This window comes from Micromys minutus (genome assembly GCF_963924665.1).
Source record: "Micromys minutus genome assembly, chromosome: X".
Lineage (NCBI taxonomy): Eukaryota > Metazoa > Chordata > Mammalia > Rodentia > Muridae > Micromys > Micromys minutus.
This window is the reverse complement of record NC_137970.1, coordinates 117,510,116-117,517,476: the sequence shown is the minus strand read 5'-3', so window position 1 is coordinate 117,517,476 and position 7,361 is coordinate 117,510,116. Positions and strand designations below refer to the sequence as shown.

The following is a 7,361-nucleotide window of genomic DNA, read 5'->3' as shown; positions in this document are numbered from 1 at the left end:
CTGGTAAGATGTAATACTTGTTCATGTTGATATGCAGATACCACTGTAGATGATCGATGCATGTGGAAAATGCAGATGGGAGCATGAAGGCTGTGCTTAAAAAAGAATGTGTGAATCCTTGAAGAAAAAGAGATACATGATAGCATGAATATTAATATCATTTTCAGGATAAGGGCAAGAGGGGTAGGTCTCCTAGTTCCCTGGCTTCGGGGGAGTAGATAGTTTGTATTGTGTCAGCCAGTACTATGAGTATAGGTGGAGAAGCACAGTACGAAGATGAAGATAACAAAAGGGCCCATTTTATGTTGTGCAATTTAATTTCTAATATTTTTAATACTTCCTTCATTGCAAATATTTTAATTTTATAGTTAGTGTGAATTTTGGTCCAATTGCTTTGTTAGATGTTTTTCTTCTTTTTTCTACAGCCAGATTGAAATTAAAAAAAAAAAAAAAAAAAAAAAAAAAAAAAAAAAAAAAAAAAAACACTTTGGAATTTCATTAGAAGCCAAAGTCTAAAACCAGAACTTTATATTGATACTAGCTGATTTCACTGTTTATAACTGAGACAATTTATTGGCTCTGTATTTGTGTTGAGGCATAGTAGTTTAATTTTAATTATTTTTAGTCTTTTCCCCTTGATAGTTATGATAATTATAATAGTTTATACTTACTTTATATTTTAATTTTCCTCACATTTGAAGACAATAATCACTGGTGATGGGCTTAGAGCTTTTAAAGCAAATGGCATCATCAGTTCTTTCTCTGACATATGCTTATGAATTAATGTAGGTTCTGAGCTACTGCTCTAGCACTATGGCTGGCTGCCTGTCATGATGCCTTCCACCATGATGGTAATGAAGTAACCCTCAGAAACTTTGATTTGCCCATTAAATGCTTTATTCTGTAAGTCATCTTAGTCATGCTCTCCTTTCATAGCAATAGAACATTAACTAACTCATGTGCTCTACTATTTTTCTGTGTCTTCCTTAATTTCCTAATGAAAATTCTGTGTTTTCACTGTCTTAATCCCAAATATAATCTCAAGTATATCAAATATTATGATTTTCTTTGATGTGAAACATATTTTTTCCCAAGCTGTCTTTATGTTTCATTGCTTGATCGGTAGACACACTCCACTTCTCAAAAATAGTGGGTGATTTTCAGAAGTGTGTTTTCCGTAAAAATGTTCTAAGGTTGATTTTGTAGGATATATAGTGGTAAAAGCGATGACATATTGTTGTTTTGGGTTCAGTAGATCTGTGATTCCCAGGACAGGTAATCCTGAATGAATGACTAAAGTATCCAAAGCACACAAAGGACTTTCTAAGTAACATAAAACATAACAAATAATATATAGCAGTTGTTGTTGAATGTGGACTTATTGTTGAATTTGGAGAAGTTTCTTGTGTTTGTAGCTTTCACTTTTCCAGTTTACATCTCATTACAAAGCAATCTCACTTTCTCCTGAGACAGCATACCCAAAGTTAATCAAAGTCCTAATTATACAACCCCTTGATTTCTTCTCAAGTCATTTCCTCTTAAATCATTCTGTGGTGTGTCATATTATTAATAATTTTACCAATACATTTTAAAATGGTGAATCAGAAAGAATATGAATATTTTCATGAATGGCATATAAGTATGAAACTCTTTCCATGGCTAATGGAGGAACTGAGAAGTCAACGTGCCAACTTAGATTGGCAACATCCAAAAGCCTCACTGCCAACTGCTGGAGAGCAAATAGAATTAGCAAAACACACTTGGTGAAATTACTCAGGTAAAACTAAACTTAGAGGTAGAAGCTAAATCCACAGAAGAGAGGAAACTGGTACTTGACAACAACTTGCTATTTGAAGCAAATTTTTAAAGATATCAGGACTCCTGCTATTCTTTACCTTCCAACATTCTGGAAGAGCCTCTGATTGGCCGAGGAATAGAGACAGCAATGCTCCTCCCATTGACACATAGCACAACAAACATGAAACTTGAGAAACATTTTTTGAGAAATTAATTTGAATTGACAACAAATAGTACCATTTAGCATTAAGGCTCATATTTCTAACATTGTTGCTATATTCCCATCTAATATGAAGTACATATCGCTCTTACAAGCAACATTTTCATTAGCCAGGAGAGACAACGGGCTTATCCATCATTGTATGAATCGGAAGGAAAATGTATCCCTTCAGATTCAAGTGGGACTTATGATAAATGACCTATGAACTAGTTTGCTAAGTTCCTTATCTCCAGCTTTCAATAGACAAAATCAAATAGGATTATTCTAAATTATTTAATATGTCACAGGTCATTTTATTTATTCCTCACTTCATTGAATGGTCATGTTTCTTTCCAGTCACTCAAATTCCAGAATGTCAGCTCACCTAGGAATCCTCCTTTCCCCTTTCCTTAATAGACTTGTTAAATTCAGTGTAACTACTATTTTTTGACTACATCTCTACCCTTTCAGTACTAACATCTTGTTAAGTCAGGATTTCATTGCTTTCCATTGGATACCTTATATATATAGTCTTCTCTTTAAAATTTTCTTGTAGTAACTGAAATTTTACATGTGTACCATGTTTATTCATCTGGAATACAAATGATATCATATAATTTTGAGTCTGTATCATAACAAAATTAAGACTCCTTTAATACAACTGAAAAGGTACCTAATAGCCTGTACATAACAGTGAATATTCAACTAAACTTCTGTAATACTTTAATCATTTCACCTCATTAATTCAAGATTACACAAAATTTTTTAACACACAATGGATTTTGATACATTTGGTCTTGTAAAAATCTTATTTTTTTTGCATGCAATATATACATAATTATTTTACTTGTTAGAATTATACATATTATTTAAAGTTTTCTTAAACAATATTTGTTCTGTGAAATTCCCTTTCACTCTGCATCCCTAGCCATGCCCCAATTGAATCATTTGTTTTATTTGAACAACTCTATTTAAAAAAAAAACAAAGGTAAATATACAGATTTTAAAGGCATTTTTGCATAAAAGTATATGAATACATTTTTGTCAGTACTTGATTTTTCTAAAGGTTTGATAGTATGCCTTAAAATTTTACTAGTTACCATGAGCCTAAAGTACATGTAAAACAAGATGTAACCTGGAAATAGTCTAAGTTTTCTTGGTGTGAAAGATTAAGCATAATGATTTTTATTTTATTATTATTTTTTTGGCCTTTGTTTTTGTTGAACTTCACACAGTCTGTGAGTTGTTTCTGGGGTGTTCAGGGCTTTCTGGGGTTAGTATCCAATTATCAGTGACTGCATATTATGTCTGTTCTTTTGTGACTGGGTTACCTCACTCAGGATGATATTCTCTAGATGCATTCATTTTCTTAAGAATTTCATAAGGTCATTGTTTCTGATAGCTGAGTAGTACTCCATTGTGTAAATATACCACAATTTTTGTATCCATCCATCTACTGAAGGACATCTGGGTTCTTTACAGCTTCTGGATATTGTAAATAGGGCTGCTATGAACATTGTGGTACATGTGTCTTTGTTGTATGTTGAAGCTTGTCTGGGGTAAATGCCCAGAAGTGGAATAACTGGGTCTTCAGGTAGTACTATGTCCAATTTTCTGAGGAATTGCCAGACTGATTTCCAGAGTGGTTATACCAGTTTACAACCCCACCAACAGTGGAGAAGTGTTCCTCTTTTTCCACATCCATGACAGCATCTGCTGTCATCTGTGTTTTTGATCTTAGCCATTCTGACTGTTATGAGGTGGGATCTCAGGGTTGTTTTGATTTGCATTTCCATGATGACTAAGTTTGTTGAGCACTTCCTTAGATGCTTCTCAGCCATTCCATATACTTCAATTGCGAACTTTTTGTTTAGCTCTGTACCCCTTTTTAAAATAGGGTTGTTTGATTCTCTGGTGTCTAACTTCTTGAGTTCTTTGTATACCTTGGATGTTAGGCCTCTATCAGATGTGGGGTTTGTAAAGATCTTTTCCGAATCTGCTGGCTGCCATTTTGTTTTCTTGACGATGTCCTTAGTCTTACAGAAACTTTGCAATCTCATTAAGTCCAATTTGTCAATCTTTGACCTTATATCAGGAGCCATTGGTGTTCTGTTCAGGAAGTTTTCTCCTGTGCCTATGTGTTCTAAGGTTTTCCCTACTTTCTCTTTCTAATAGTTTCAGTGTACCTGGATTAATGTGGAGATCTTTGATCCACTTACACTTGAGCTTTATACAAGGAGATAAGAAAGGGTCCTTTCCAGCTTCTGGCTATTATAAATAGAGCTGCTATGAACATTGTGGTGCATATAACTTTGTTGTGTATTAAAGTGTCTCTAGGGTATATGCCCAGAAGTGGAATAGCAGGGTCTTCAGGTAGTACTATATCCAATTTTCTGAGGAATCACCAGACTGATTTCCAGAGTGGTTGTATTAGCTTGCAACCCCACAAACAGTGGAGAAGTGTTCCTCTTTCTCCTCAGCCTGGCCAGCATCTGCATTCATCTGAGTTTTGGATCTTGGCCAATCTGATTGGTGTGAGGTAGAATCTCAGGGTTGTTTTGATTTGCATTTCCCTGATGGCTAAGGATGTCGAGCACTTCCTCAGGTGTTTCTCAGCCATTCGGTGTTCCTCAACTGAGAATGTTTTGTTTAGCTCTGTACCCCATTTTTTAATAGGGTTATTTGATTCTCTGGTGTCTAGCTTTTTGAGTTCCTTGTATACCTTGGATATTAGGCCTCTATCTGATGTGGTGTTGGTAAAGGTCTTTTCCCATTCTGTTCCTTGCCGTTTTGTTTTCTTGACAATGTCCTTAGTCTTACAGAAACTTTGGAATCTCATTAAGTCCCATTTGTTAATCTTTGACCTTAGAGCTTGAGCCATTGGTGTTTTGTTCAGGAAATTTTCTCCTGTGCCTGTGTGTTCTAAGGTTTTCCCTACTTTTTCATCTAATAGTTTCAGTGTATCTGGTTTAATGTGGAGATCTTTGATCCACTTACACTTGAGCTTTGTACAAAGAAATAAGAAAGGGTCTATTTTCATTTTTTTTTTTGCATGCTGAGAACCCAGATGTCCTTCAGAAGATGAATGGATACAAAAATTGTGGTACATATACACAATGGAATACTACTCAGCCACCAGAAACAATGACTTAACCAAATTCTTAAGAATTGGCTGCATCTAGAGAATATCATCCTGAGTGAGATAACCCAGTCACAAAAGAACAGACAAATATGCAGTCACTGATAGTGGGATACTAACCCCAGAGGCTTGCACTCCCCCAGAAACAACTCACTGACTGTATGAATTCCAAGAAATAATGATAACAAAACAAAACAAAAAATATTTACAAAACAAGTAAACTTTAACTATTTCCATGTTACATTTTGTTTTACATGTACTTTATGCTCATTGTAACTATTAAGTTTTCAATGCATACTATCAAACCTTTAAAAAAATCAAGTACTCACTAAAAAATATATTCATATAGTTTTATGTAAAAATTATTTTAATATCTGAAAAAAAGTACTGACAAAAATGTATAATTTTAAGCAAAAAATGTTTAAAATCCGTACATTTATCTTTGTTTTGTAAAATAAAGTTTTTTAAAAAAAAAAAAGAAAAAAAGAAAGGGTCTATTTTCATTCTTCTGCAAGCTGAGTGCCCGTTGGACCAATTTTTTTTTTGTCAAAACATAAATGTTGAAGTATGCATTATGAATAGTATGTATGTCTTTAACTCTGAACAATTAGAGATTATTTCTGATTTGCTTTAAGAACAATATGCTAAAAGAAATCATAATAATAGTTTGTGATGTATAGAAAAATGACTAAAAGTTGCTAGACAAATCATTTCAGGCCACTATTTTCCAAATTTGGTCATCATGCAGCCTAACATTCTTGTTAAGCTGTTTTATTATTTGCATCTATATGTATTCATGGCATATTTGTATGTGTGTTTATGTCATGTTGGACACGTGAAGATCACAGGAAATTCAGAGGAATCTTTCATACCTTTATTGCCGGTTCCTGGTATCAAACTCAGTTCACGAGATTTGTGCAATAATAATAGTTTCTTGTCCATTCAGATAATAAGCCTCAAATTAATATTCTTCCTGCCATTGTTACAATGGCAGTGTACATTATAATCGGTATAAACCGTTGTTATTCAAATCCACTACTTGTTAAAAGATAAAAGGAAAAATGAAGTTAACAAATTTTTATCTCTTTTTATTGCTTTTTAGAAGTTAAGCCATGCTAACAAGAATTTCTACTTCCTATGCCTGGTAAATGTTATATGGTCGAGTTCTTGAAGTGACGATTAAAGGTAGTCACTAAGAAATTCATGATTTTATATGATATGAAAATAATTTAATTTTCAAAGGTGTCTTTAAGCTCAGAAATATTTTAACATGAAATAACTATCGTTCCTTTTCTTCCGACATCTTAGTGAGGCTGCTGTGGTCCGTACTACTCTTTGAGCTTCGCTATGCTGCCCAAAGACGACAAGAAGAAGAAAGATGCCTGAAAGTCGGCCAAAAAAGACAAAGACCCAGTAAATAAATCTGGTGGCAAGGCCAAAAAGAAGAAGTGGTCCAAAGGCAAAGTTCGGGACAAACTGGACAATCTCGTCCTGTTTGACAAAGCTGCATACGACAAACTCTGTAAGGAAGTTCCCAACTATAAGTTTATCACTCCAGCCATGGTCTCTGAGAGACTGAAGATTCAAGGTTCCTTGGCCAGGGCAGCCCTTCAGGAGCTACTTAGTAAAGGAATTATCAAGCTGGTTTCAAAGCACAGAGCCCAAGTCATTTACACCAGGAACACAAAGGGTGGAGATGCCCCAGCTGCTGGTGAAGATGCATGAACAGCTTCAATCAGCTGTACATTTGGGAAAATAAAACTTTATTGAATCAAAAAAAAAAAAAAAAAAGAAATAACTATCAATGTAAAAATCCTGTAAATAATATAAAAATAATTCAACATATCTTCTTGAAAACATTTTATAGACTTTTTTGTTTAAGCCTAAAGATTTCCTGGAGGCAATTTCTGATTTTATAACTCTTAAATAACCGAAATATAGGAAAATCATGGGGCCAGTCAAAGTAAGAAGCAGGCTCAAGACAAAAACACAGAGACATCTTAGAAATCAAACAATCAAATATACTTTATATTTACACAGGAGAACAGCCATGTCTGGGATATAAACCTAGTCAAAAATCACATGGCTGGAATGATTATAAATCTTGTTATTTTCTAAATGTTTATGCTGTCAAACGACTTTTTAAGTATGTTTGTACCAACAGATCTGTATGTCTCTCAGCCTTAATCAGGGTAGCTGCTGTTTGCAGTTGGTTATTGCTGATGC

At 34.2% G+C, this 7,361-nt stretch overlaps 1 pseudogene across 1 annotated transcript; it reads left to right on the top strand.

Annotated features, from left to right (window-relative positions):
* Positions 1–6,482: 6,482 nt before the first annotated feature.
* LOC308415394 (small ribosomal subunit protein eS25-like) lies at positions 6,483–6,860 on the top strand (annotated as a pseudogene). The gene has a single exon. The product of its transcript is annotated as a small ribosomal subunit protein eS25-like (transcript).
* Positions 6,861–7,361: the final 501 nt, after the last annotated feature.